The sequence below is a fragment of the Rhinolophus hipposideros genome (assembly GCF_964194185.1).
Source record: "Rhinolophus hipposideros genome assembly, chromosome: 14".
In the NCBI taxonomy this organism is placed as follows: Eukaryota; Metazoa; Chordata; class Mammalia; order Chiroptera; family Rhinolophidae; genus Rhinolophus; species Rhinolophus hipposideros.
Window position 1 is genome coordinate 35,013,062 of NC_138060.1, and position 13,677 is coordinate 35,026,738.

General features: G+C 41.8%; 1 protein-coding gene across 4 annotated transcripts in view; it reads right to left on the minus strand.

Moving 5' to 3' along the window:
* The window catches only part of TMEM108 (transmembrane protein 108), a 263,053-nt gene that overhangs the window by 246,439 nt on the left and 2,937 nt on the right, over positions 1 to 13,677 (minus strand). For all 4 annotated transcript variants that reach the window (XM_081072359.1, XM_081072354.1, XM_081072356.1 and 1 more), the window contains exon 2: positions 8,888 to 9,002. The gene's annotated coding sequence lies outside the window, so the exon portion shown is untranslated. The remainder of the gene's footprint in view (positions 1 to 8,887; positions 9,003 to 13,677) is intronic.

Here is a 13,677-nt window from a genome sequence, read left to right on the forward strand (position 1 = left end):
TGTCAGTTTCAGATGTCGGCAGATATACTAGGACACCATGAGTACTCATGAATATAATTTTCACAATCACAGGTGGAGGGAGGAGAATGTCTCTTTAGGTGCTTACAGATAGGGTTAGGGTTTCTGGGGTCTTATCCAAGAAAGCTGTAGTTGGAGAAGACATGGAAGTGGCAGGCCGAGGATGGCTAATCAGGGACTGTGATACAGAGCATCTCTGCAGCTCTGCTGTGCGGGAACGTCCTCAGCAAGCACATACCATGAGCCGACGTGCAGAACTCTGTGATGGACAGGCCAAACAGAGAACACGGTGGGAAAGCACCCCAAGTGCCATGCACACCAGCGTCCTACAAAGGTGGGTATTATGAATCCCATCCTACAAATAAGAAAACTGAGGCTGAGAGAAATTAAAATAGTTTGCCCGAAGTCCCATTTCTAAAAATGCATAGAGACAGGATGGAAACGCAGATCTCACAACGAGGCCAGAGGTCTAGCAATGCTACCAAATCAAATGGTCAGCAAAACATAGTACAAATGAGAAGAGAAAAAAGGGCATTCTATGTGGAGAGAATGGGACCAAAGAGTCTGAGTAAGTTTGAGTAAGTAGAAGTCTGTGCGTAGAAAGAGTAGAAAAAAAGTAGAAAGAAAGTTGGAGTCAGACTGTGGCCAGACTTTACACCTCATGAAGAAACACCTTGCCCTACAGTCAGCTGGAAACCACAGAACTTTGGAAATATGATGTAAGAAAGGGAGCGAAGGGACTGAAGGATCTAAACAGGGTTAATGGAAGGAGGGAGAAGGTGGAAAGGCGTTTGGAGAAACACCAACAGGAACAAAAAGTTAAAATCAAGTACTACCATGTTTCCCTGAAAATTAAGACTGGCTCATATATTAATTTTTGCTCCAAAAGACACATTAGGGTTTATGTGCAGGAAATGTCATCCTGAAAAAAATCATGCTAGGGCTTATTTTCCAGTTAGGTCTTAGTTTCGGGGAAACATGGTATTCTCACATGGATATTTTGGTCTCTTGAAGTAAAAACGTTACTTTCTAAGTTTGGGAGTCTCTAACTCATGTCCTACTGTTTAATGCTTAGCAAATATTTTACTAATGTCAATCATTTTAAAATTCAGAAATGATCCAATAGATGTTCTTCCCAATAGAAAAGAGAACTTTTGAGAGCTGACGGAAGCATACGCCTGTCTGCCCTCTTCCTTGTCCACGAAGCCTCCTTTAAAGGCTCATGCTGATAAGGAATGGGTCACTCTTGAGGATATTATATTAGCCACAGCTCCACTGCTTGGAAAGGTGAAGGTCAAGATTCAGTGATGGGCTTGGGAGGGAAAGGGCTGAAAAGGCCTGATCAGCCCTTCCTGTGGCTCAGGGGCAGGCCAGGGCAGCTCGCCAAGGCTGGAGGCTTCCGGCCTGCCCTGAAGCATCTGCGCCCACCGTAACCCCCCAGGAGCCTCACAGGGAGTGGACTGAAGAGGGACAAACTCCCAGGACGCAGGATCCTGGGCTCTCAGCCGCCCTTCAGAATCTCTTTACACGCTGGGGAGAGCAGACGTCTTTACTGTTACTACAGAATCTTCATGGAGAGGCTGCAAATGAATTTCTGATTCCATGAGAACAAACACAATTTTGTGTTATTTTTGTAAAAAAAAAAAAATTCATGTGCACAAATTTGAATTATTTTATCTTTAGTTTATGCTGTAAGATTAGTACTTGTTTAAAATTAAAATTGAAAATTTTAATCTGGCAATATGTGGTGATCTCTATATGTACAAATCACCCTGTTCAGAAGAAACACAAATATATGTTAAAACTAATTGGGTACAATTGTCTATTTTTCTTTTATCCTTCCTGTGGAAAAAAAAAATCAATAGAAGAGATAAGATCTTCACAGGGTCAGAAGAGCAACTGGAACAAATGGTTCACCTCCGCTCTTTTCACCCCTGCAGTCAGCAGCCGGGTGAGAAAGCCGATGCTGATCACCCTTCAGTAACAGACTACATTCCATCCCCAACCAGCAGTTGCAGAAGCCCTGCTGAACTCCTCTTCAGCCTCTTTCAACAGAAACTGCATCTAAGGACATACTGATTATCTGTGTGTGGCATCACCGTGCTCCACCTACTTGCAAAGTACGTGAGCATTAAATGAATTCAGTGAATGGATGGGCTGTTTGTGCTGCCACAGGTCACACCACTCACAGCAGTGTGGGTCCATGGAGCTGGGATGTTGTTCTTACCCTGACACGGAATTGGAAATACGGAGCCTTCTGCGATACGAGAATGCATTTCTTCGTAAAGTCACCCTCAATCATCGGTTCAAATGACTCTAATTCTCCAAGATCAGGGATAAATGCACAAAACACACTATAACACAAAACATTTTTAAGTCTACTCTGTAAGGCAGTAACCTGCCAACTGAGAACATCTATGTGGAATTTATTTTTGGAGTAATAAGCCAAGTTATATTCCTTTGTCAGAACTGGAATCTTATAACCCCAGTTACTGAACAATGCTTGTCAGAGATGTCAAAATGTCTTTCAACATTTAGACAGCTATCTAGCCATTATTCCTGTGGCTGAGAGAATCAGCCATCGGTGGCTGAGAGAATCCCATTTGACAAATGCAAAATATAAGATCTCCATACAAAAAATACAACTCCTCATCTCCTAATCATCTAGCCCAGCAATTTCTCCACCATTCTGCAATGGGAAGTAGCCAGTCTTCTCAAAAGAATAGATTCAGGCTTTTCCACAACTGCTACTGAACATGCAGGCTTTGCAAATAATCTTCCAATTCTTTATTATACACATAACCCACAAATACTCCTTGTACTAATTCCAGGAGTTAAGAATTCAGGTACTCACACTAGAGAGGTCTCATGTTCTATCAGTGTACCACATCATTGATCCTTCTAGAGAAACTGCCAGGACTACAGTCCTTACTAAAGCAAGCAACCCTAGGTCACAGTTGTTTGGACAAAAAGGCATCAGTACCCCTAAGACTGGCTGGTATGAGACCAGTAGGGAGACAGTACAGAATTATCATATTCCTTTTCTTCTTGGTCTGCACACAGATCATCAGTTAGGTAGTAGCGACAAAAAGGGGAAGCAGGAAGGAGGACATGAGAAAAGCCAAAGTGGAAAAGTTGAGCCATGTGAATTGACCAACCACTGTTAGTGCAGACACATCCTGGAGTTGCCACAGAGCAGGAACAATCCTGCCTCCATGAGGTCTGACCAGACTATGGCTCCTGAAAGGGCCCTGGATTCTTCCCAACTTGCCGCATGCCTGACATTCTGTTTTCTCTATTTTCTCACGCATCCTTACTGAAGTCTTCCATTTCTTAAGGTAACTTGAATGAGTTTCTGTTTTTGTGGTCAAAGATGTTTAGGTGGGCCCCACAGCAAGATGTCTGAGAGTGTTCCTTTTCTCCTTACTAACTATAAAACAATCTCAGATCGCCCATTTGAGAGCCTGCACATAACCTCACAAATTTAGGGACTACTTTGCCAATATTTACAATCACAGAGAAAGAAAGGAAATGGCTGGCAAAGTCTATCTCCCTTAGCAAGTCTTTAAATTGCCTTTGTTGCGTTTTTTTCTCCTGGTAGATCACTGCCACATGTAGACCACAATTTACTTTCAAGTAAACATAAAAGGTTTAGCCACAGTGAGTCACAAATGAAAACCCAGCCCCCTATAGGAGCCTTAATAGTCTTTCTACCCTCTGTGGCACTGACAGATTCCCCTGTGACTTCTGGGTTGATTTCAAGGCTCAGGAGCCAAGTTTTGCATTGGCAAAACTTGATTCTTCTGGTCCTTGTAGAATAAAATTGGCTCCCAAAGCAGTCCCAGCACTTGGAAAAGGTCAGGTCATATCAGCTAGTAACGAGCCAGCCCCTCAACACACTAGCACCTTCCCCAACTCTAATTAGTTCTCCCTCCAAAAAAAGACACCACTCATTTTTCTAGCAACCAGTGATTCTCAATCACAGGTATTTGGAAATACGGACGGATGAGTTGGTTGACTCATGACTTGGTTAGAGTCACCAGGGCATTTAGTGACCAGGGATGCTCAGCATCCTGTAATGGACAGGAAAATTCCACACATGACAAATCATTCTATCAAAATGCTAATTGCACCTCCCTGGAGAAACACTGAGCCCCTGCCAACATTCAGGGCAGACAAAAGCAGGAAAGAAAGGCCCACTGAAGAGAGGAGGGCAGTAAGAAAACAAGCGAGGCCCCCATCAGAAGTGAAGGAGTTAAGTAAAGGCTGTCCCAGGCTCAGTCTCAGCCCCTGTCGGCCCCCGCCCCCTCACCTCCAGCAGTAAGACTCATGGCACAGAACCTCCTTATTCTCAATCTCTCTACCACGCAAAACAATCTTGGGCTCAGTTAGATTTAAATTACATCTTTTAAAAACTGTGTCTTTTTCCCCCACATCTTTTCATCTGTTCTAATTATGATAGTTTCTGAGCAACTAATATTGGTGATCGTAATACATAATATCAACTGAAAATTCTTCCGTGTTGCTAACAGGCTTAATTACTACATTTGTGCTGTAATATGTCTGTTGGAAAATTTGCTTTAGAGACTTAATTCCTCGGGGGATAATTCCTCAGAGGTTTTAAGCCTGTGAATTAATGTCCTCTTATGAAACACTTTTTTTTTCGTGCCACACTGGGACTTGGAAGAAAGGGAGGTGAAAATTCTCTGGCCACCCTTCCCAGACTCCTTGTTAAGCTGTAGGCAGCATCAAGAGAGACATCCTATACACACAGGCTTTACACCGAGGATCAGGGCATGGAGAGACAAAATGGAAAGCGACAGCTTGGCAGCCTTGGATTAAAGGGCAAATATTTTAGAGGCAGTACACTCGATTATGCCAGAGAGACAGGCCCATGGCACTTTGTATGACAGATACCACCGCAAGGTAAAAGTTTCAGCAAGATATACTCACAGGCTGAAAGGATGCAGAAGTCCAAAACAATCCTGTTTTAAATGAGTTGAGGTCTTGTTATAACAAGGGCTCAAATGTGGGTTTCCACGAAATAAGGTCCTTACAGACTAAAGCAGTGCTGTTCAACAGAACTTCCTCTGGTTATGAACATGCTCTGTGCCTGTGCTGTCCAATATGGCAGCCACTAACCACATGTGGCTACAGAGCACCTGAAACGTGGCTAGTGCCAACAGAGAACTGAATTTCAAATTCTATTAAATTTTAATTAACTTATATAAAAATAGATCCATGTGGCTAGTGGCGACTATATTAGACAATGCAGGAAAAGGTTTAGACCACAGTTTGGGAAAATGATCTAAGAGGTCATCCTAGAAAAATCTTACACATCTTCTGACCACTTGGAAAAATATAATACTCTCTCAGTAGTAGCCTACTTCCTCAAATACAACTCGTTAAGACGTCACTACATCAGAAACCATAAGAGCAGTGCTCCTCAACTAGCAGTGTCCATTAAAATAACCTGAAGGTCTTGTTGAAACAAAGATTATTAGGCCCTCTCCCAGAGATTCTGATTCAGTAGGACTGTAAATTTTGAACAAGTATTCAGGTGATTCTCACGCTGATGGGCCAGGGCCACACTTTGAGTAGCACTAGAATAAAAACTTCAACATTCAAACACCAGCCTACCTCCATCAAAGTGGAGCTTCTTTCACTTGGCACCTTTCTGCTACACTGAAGTGCCTCTTTCTTCAAGGTACATAGAATCCTTCTCAAATATGCTTACAAGCTTTGCTTAAAGTCTACAACTATAAATATATAACAGAATGTAAATGAACAAGGTTGTCTAAGATGGCTTCTCCACTTATTAGATAGAGCACATGTGTTGTAAATTTTGTGAGTGTGTCTAATAATTATAGGGACCAGAAACTCAGCCAGGCTAAACTCAAACCTGCCACGACAGTTTATATCTATCTAATCCCTGCACTGGCCCTATATTAAGATGAGGCTTTCTAGTAAAGTAATGCAATACTTCAGGTCCAGGTAAAGGTTATGACCCCTTCCACCATTCCAACACAGACTACTAGAAGAGTATCAAAAGAACACATGTCATATTAAAACATTTTATTTAATCATTCACAGGGCATATGTTGAAGATACCCCTTTCATATTTCCAAACAAAAGGAGAAACAAATGTGAAAGTTTTAGAATAAAAGCAGATTTCTCCAAACATTCTCTGGTCTTTATTGTATTACTCGCAAAATCTATTCTAGGATCAGTAGTCATCTGGAAGGATATTTTTCTTTCGGGGGTTACTTCTTTATGTCCTTTGGTCTAATTCTACATGAGTCACTTTAACATTGAAAGACCACCCCTTCAACACATTACAAGATCACCCCACCAAAAGTAATTTCCTTGACTGTTCTTCTGAATAGCCTTCTTTCTTTCTCCTCCACTCTCACATGTCTTCACTTGGCAAAAGAAAGCCTTCAACCAGAATATACTGTCACCATGAGTTAGAACATGGAGACTTCAGATGAAATCAGAATGCAGTTCCTGTTCATCATGTCCCACACAGCTCACCTGTGCCCTTCTTCAAACCCCACCGCTCCTCAGTTAGTGCCTTCACAAGGATCAAGAGTGATCCTCGGGTCCTGGAAATTGGGGGAGACAGGTTCTATTTCTTAGCATGTATAGAGTTCCCAAGTAGTCACACAGTACTGTGTATATTATTTCCTTAGGCTATTGGGTTATTCATGCTGCATCTATTTTACAGGTAGGGAAGCCATAGCAAAAGGAGACTAAATGATTAAAATACAGTTCCAGAGAAACTCAGAGCAAGATTAAATCACTGTGTTCCTCCAGTAGTGGTTCTCAATCAGGGGCAATGTTTGCCCTCACAGGACATCTAGCAATGTCTGGAGACATTTTTGATTGTCATGCTTGTGGGGGGAGCATTACTGGCAGCTAGTGGGTCGAGTCCAAATATGTTACAATGCACAGGGCAGCCCCCACGACAAAGAATGTCACCTGGCTCAGAATGTCAATAGCGCTGATGACGGAAACCCCTGATTCTCTGGCATCACTGGCATTACTTTCTTTGGCCCCTTAATCAATAGTTAATGAGTGGCTCCTTCTACAATTTGATCCTTGTACAGTATTTACACAGAACAGGCCAGCTGAGTACAACTTCTGGCATGCTATACTTTTTAGTTCCCTTTTAAAATAGAAGCTACAGTCGGCTCTCCATAGCCACAGGTTTCAAATATGTGGGTTTCCCATCCTCAGATTCAACCAACCGTGGATTGAAAATATTTGAAAAAAAAAACAAACCCAAAAACCCCAGAAAGTTCCAAAGAGCAAAATCTGAATTCTCCACACACCGAGCCCTACGCGGATTCCAAATGAATGCAGCGATGCCTGGGCATACCCGGTTTAGCCTGTATGCAAATACTACCCCACTTTATACAATGGGCTTGAGCCTCCTGGGATTCTGGGATCTGAGGGGTCCTGGAACCAGGCTTCTGTGGGTACCGAGGGAGGACTATATGTGGGAGCCATAAAGGAAAATGAGAACACCTAGCAAAAACCAGGTCCTTTCATGAGCAACCACCAGGCACTGAGCGACAGTCTGTATCTGGCTGCTCACCTGGAGTCTTCATTTGTTAATGTGCCCTACAGCTGCCTTTTCCCTGCTTTGCTTACCTCTACGCACGCGTATCACTCCAGAGCAGTAGTGGTGTATGCTTATGGGAATCTCCAGAGAGCTACCGCCCCTAATTGTCCATTTTGTTCAGTAAATTGTACACATTACTGAGCCATATGAAGCATGGAAGGACCTCGGCTTTGTTTGGTGCCCTCTGTCTGAGTCTGGGCAATGGGATATCATCTGGCAAGGCCTTCACAGTATTGAATGAAGTTGCTTAATACCCTCCATCCAGTTTTTCAGCTGAGCACTTTTTAACACGCTGTGCCTCTTTCCCAACCATCCTTATCTCTGCTTAGATTTCTATTAATTATAGTTTTCTCCTTAAAGGAGTCTGGTTTTAGTTGAGGGTCCAGAAGCTGGAGAGCTCAGAAAGGATGTGATGTCCTTTCCACCCCACCTTTCTGGACCTGCACATAGACTCTGAGAAGGGCATACCACATAGTGAATGTCTTCTTCTGGCCTCAAAAATCTTCAGCACAAATGAAAATGCAAAGCCAGCTAGGGTTATAATTTTCCCAGTGCCCCTACCCACTGCCCTAGGGACTGCAAATAGAAAAGGAGTAAAAGGACACGTGACTTCCAATGACATTGGATGAAATAAAATGCGATGAGCAGACCATGTGCTTTGCTGGTGCTATTATCTACCAAATTGGGAATCATCAACTCTTTGGCAGGCTGTTTCCCCTCCTGAAAACAAGTGATTAATGAAGGAAAAGTCAAGCAAAGCGATCCACGGAGGAGGGTGCTGGGAAAGCAGAACCCGTGCCAGCAGAGCTAACAATATGATATACAGACAAGAAACAGTGCGGCCTAATTCCTTTCGGTACAGTATATTTCAGGGAAGCCCAACAACCCCTCCCCTCCACACACACAGGTAAATCACACCCCATACTGACTCATTAAAAATTCTTTTGTTGCTTTGTAAGGTATATAAATGTCTAATCACTACGTTGTTTGGTATACCTGAAACCAATAAAAAAAACATCCTTGTGTTGAGATATTTCCACGCACAGATTCCATCCCATCACCCTGATCATGGTTTTATCTTCGTAATTGCTGATTTTCATGGTGCCTCTGAATTAAATCAATAAAGGTCTTGAGAACCTTCCACTGCCCCCCATTGCACTGACTCCAAGAGGCTGTTGAGACAACAGGCTCTACGACTTAGTAAAACAAGAGAAACCACGGCAGAGAATGCCTTTGACTTACCCTGGAGTAGAGGGTGTGAGAGCCTTCAAACACACTTACATCCTCATGACCCATCAGCGCTGCTGCTTTTCACCACTCACTTCTGCATGTTGGACCACAAGTGATCGATCACCAGCTGCCAAAGATGAAAAGTGAATGAATGCATTACGCCAACAAATCTGTAACTTCACGTCCCAAGCCAGTGCTCAAGCGAATTTGTTAAGAGTAGGGTAAGTGCGGAACACATGGCCCCAAACACATACAATGGTCAAGCTTAATACAAGTTATTTCTGGTTCCTGTACACATACAGGACAGGTGAACAGGCCAGTCAGTGGAGTGGCCCTCCCTGATCAGCGATGCAGGCACACAGGCTGACAAAAGTCCTGCCATCTTTAAAATATAATTTCCAAGCTTGCCCTAGGAGGTCCTGTCCATTCCAGCCTGCTAGGAATATAAAAAAGCATGGAGGGACTCAGTGGGCATTCTGTCTCCTTCTGTTTTTTCCCCTAGAAGTGCATCCCCACACTTGACCACATCCACTCACATTCTGTTGGCTAGAACTCAGCCATACAACTGCAACTAAGACCGTGGGCTGCGGGGCATCTACTACCTGATAGTCTCTATCAGACAATCCTGACTCGAGCCCATTTCCCAAAAGTAACATTAGGATTCAAGTACCGAGTTCTGGGTGAGAAGAAGCGCAGTAACCTTGATTAGTTACTTAACAACTCTGCGTCTTTGTTTCCTGGCTTCTTTATCTGTAAAATAACCTGCTTCCCTCACTGACCCAGGGGTCAATGTGAGACTCAAAAATGAGACAAAGCAGAACTTTCCAGACTTTCACGTGCACACATAGCACCTGGGCATCTTGATAAAATACAGATTCTGACTCAGAAGGTTCTGGGGGAGGCCTGAGGTTCTGCGTATCTAACAACTCCCAGATGATACCAATACTGTTCTCTGGGCCCATTTTAAGTAGAAAGGAGATAAAGAATTAGAGAATATTTTTGTAAACCACAAAAGAGATTTGCAGATATAAAGAATTATTATCGACTTTGATTATAAATGAATTTCCTAACTAGCTAGGATGTTTAGGACATGTTTAGTCTGGGTATCAAGTAGAATTTCATAATCACAGGACTTTGTAACTGGAAAAAAATTTCAGTGGTCACTGCTCTCTCCTCCTATTTTGCAGACAAGGAAGCAAACTCAGAGAAATCAATGACGCCTCCCAAATCTCACGATAACTCAGTGTACGGCGATCAGAATTCATAAATTTGACTTTTTTCTGTTATTACATAAACTCAATCAACAACAACCTTCTGAAGAAAAAAGTGTAATTTGTATTCTTCTGCTAAATCAAGAACAAACACTACTCTGGCCCATACCCAAAAAGGTACCAGAAGGTGGCACTCACCAGTGTGAGTCACCATGGTATCAAGTGTTGGCAAGGTGTCATAGGACAGACATCAAGAGATTTTCAAGCAGATGTCCTTCAAACTGTAGTGATCTCCAAAGTTATGCCTCGCTTGTCCAAACTGTGAACTGAACACAAATTAACTTCTATATACCTCCTGGAAAAACCAAGAATTTTTCTTTTCAATATATACAAACTCTGAGACACCTCTATCTGGGAACAACTAGAAAAAGAGAGAACCTGGGGTTAGAATAAAAAAAGGAAAAATGATTAGTGAAGGAACAGCAGTGGTTTCTGGGGTAAACCCTGGGGAACAAATGAGGAACCTCAAGATTTTTTACCCCTGGCAGGTAAATTTGCTTTGCGTCCCTGAGATCACGGTGAGTCCTAGAAGCTTACAGAAAGAAGTAAAATGTTAGGGCCTCAGAAATGAAAGACAGGCGTCAAATACTCCACGTCATGAGTCAGAAAGGCACTGACTTATCTGGAAATCAAATCAGACTGGGGAAGAAGGGAGCCTCTTAGTATGCATGTCATCTTTAAGAAAGCAACGTGAATTTGCAAGTGTTTTGGTCAAATTAGGAGGAAGTACTTATTGAGTAAGAAATGATCATGGAAATCAATACTTGCATAGCCGTTACCAATTTACGATGGGCAAAATGCTATTATTAGCATCTTCATTTAGTGAGCAATTTTAAGCATTTTAATATAGGTAAAATGTTCTAAGAACTTCTATAGGTTTACTTCTGTACTCCACTTGCAAACCCTCTTCCACCATAGTTTCATTAGGTCTTCAAAAATTCTCCTATTCTGGTGATTGTCCAGTACCTACTACAGAATTTTTGCCTCATTTTTGTGCCATGGACCACTTTGGCAATCTGTTGAAGGACTTCCTTCTCAGAATAATGTATTAAATATATAGAGAAAAGACAGAGAATGCCAAAAAAAATGTACAGATGTTTTAAGAAAGGAAAAAAAAGTATTAAAATTGTAATACTCAATATATACCAATAACAAAAGATGAATACAAGTCACATTTGACTTCTGCAATTACAAGAGGTGCTCAAAATGGTTACCATCCGTGTAATATTAATTCAGTTTTTTTCCTTTCTTAAAATGTGTATACATTTTTGTGGGCACCCTCTGTATATATACGATAACAAAGCAAGTCAATTATGTGGAAATACTCTTCAATCCATACAGCCCTCAGAGTCCATGGACCCAATTTAAGAACATCTGATTGGGAAATGACTCTTCTTGGATGATGGAAGCTTTCCCTGCAGGAATTTCCAGGCAGAAACGTTTTAACAACCTAAAGATGCACAGCAAAGAATCTTGCTCAAAATCAGTCAGTGAAGAAAAGAATGAGCTACAAAGAGAAGCCTGGCCTTGGATTTCTGCCCAAACTCAACACTATTCATGCTGTGGCTTTAAAATACTACATTAAGGAATTACTCAATTTTCTTCGCTCCCGCGCTGTACACACAGCATATTCTGCGTACTGACTGCAGGTGAAGAAAGGCAGCATTGGAGAAGGGAAGGCTGAGATGAGTCTGAGCTTGGGTCCTAGTTCTCTAACTAATCCTCTGCCATTAACCAGCTCTATTAGCTTGGTCACGTCACTCAGCTCTGAGTTCAAAGTCCCTGTCTATAAAATAAGACGGTTGAGTTAAGCCATCTCTAGGATGTCTTCCAACTCTGAATTCTTAGGGATCTAAGACAATGCACGATCATTTCTGAGAAGAAATATTAGTGAGATTTCTTTTTGTCCTAGGCTCATAGTATGAAAATACCTTCTAAATGAGAACTTTTCAGAGGCTTCAGAAATTCCATATGAGAGTCACTTGGCCATAGAATTTTAGACTTGGAAGGAATTTTAAAAGACACGTGCCACCTCACCAATCCGAGTCACCAGGTGAGAAAACTGAGGTTCAAAAAGACACGGAGATTTATCTGAGGTCACATGATGAGGTAATGGGAACGGCCTGCTGTAACTACTGCCCCTAGTATCAGCAGGATTTTAGGATTAGGCATTGGTACTACAAACCAGCTCATCAGCTCACTTGGAGAGACAGAAATAAACCACAGAGAAACTGAGTTATAGGATGGGAGCTGCACAGGGAAGAAGGTGACGGGGGTGACGACATCTGGCACCAGTGCTTATACCTCAGACAGGGTCAAAGCTGAGGCCCTTGTATGTACTGTAACCACTGGCAACGCATCCACCTCCCTCCAATATCATGGCTCCAAAATTCATCTCCAAGACCAATTACAAAGAATAACTATACTTCAAAAGCGGGGGAAGGGATGAATGAACCCTGGCAAATATGGTCAATAAAACCAAAGTTCAAGATTTGGATTGTTAATACAATCTTGAAAGAACATTAGCTAAGAAAATCTAAAACTTAAAAATTCCTAACAAGTATTTTAAGAAACTAATTCAGAATAACTTTGACCTACGTATGTGGACAGCCATGAAGCATTATTTTTACTAATACTTAACCAGCATTATTTAACCAGCATTATTTTTACTAATACTCTCACTACTATCTTCAGAGCTTGTAATTACTGGATACTGATCAGGTTTAAAAGTCATGTGTATATTTCCGTAGTGCCATCCGTGCAGTGAGTAGACTAGTTTTATATGCAAAGAATTAGTAACGAGGAAGTTGTTGGGAATTTTAACTGAATCATGATTTCAACCTCATTCAAGTCACCAACATGTCTGCTATGTGCTTTTATTTTTTTATTTATTTTTTTTTTATTAATTAATTTATTTATTAGTTTCAGGTGTACAAAACAAGGTAATACTTAGACGTTCATCATTTATATCCCTCATACTGTGAACCCCCCTCCCCCCATCCACTATCCCTCCGACCTCACACTGAACCATCACATTATATATATAAAATTATAGTTGGACTAATCAGAGTCAGTTTTGGGGACGCAGAGAAAAAACCGAGAGTGGTTAGATGGGTGTGTGGGAGGGGGTTGGGGATAAGGGGAAAGGTGAAGGGATTTGGAAGCAGCTGGTAACCACAAGATGGCCTCAGGGTTTTTCTTTTGAAAATTAATTTGGGGAAGGTATTCTATAATGTTGTAAAGATTTTGTTGGGTATCCGATGGACATGCGTCCTATTTGGGAGACCACCTCAGGGATACTGTGGATACCTGATCATGGCATTGTACATCAGAAGCTGCTATGTGCTTTTAAAACCTGTGCTTGTCAGTTTACCCTCTGCCTTCTCTCCTAGGACACACACACAACAAGCAAAGTAATCACACTCATTTCTCAATCGCCACTAAACACACATATTATTCCTACCTCATATAAACAGTTCTGGCTTTCAGAACTTTTCTTTTTTTTCTTTTTTTTTGGGGATTCTCTAAGAG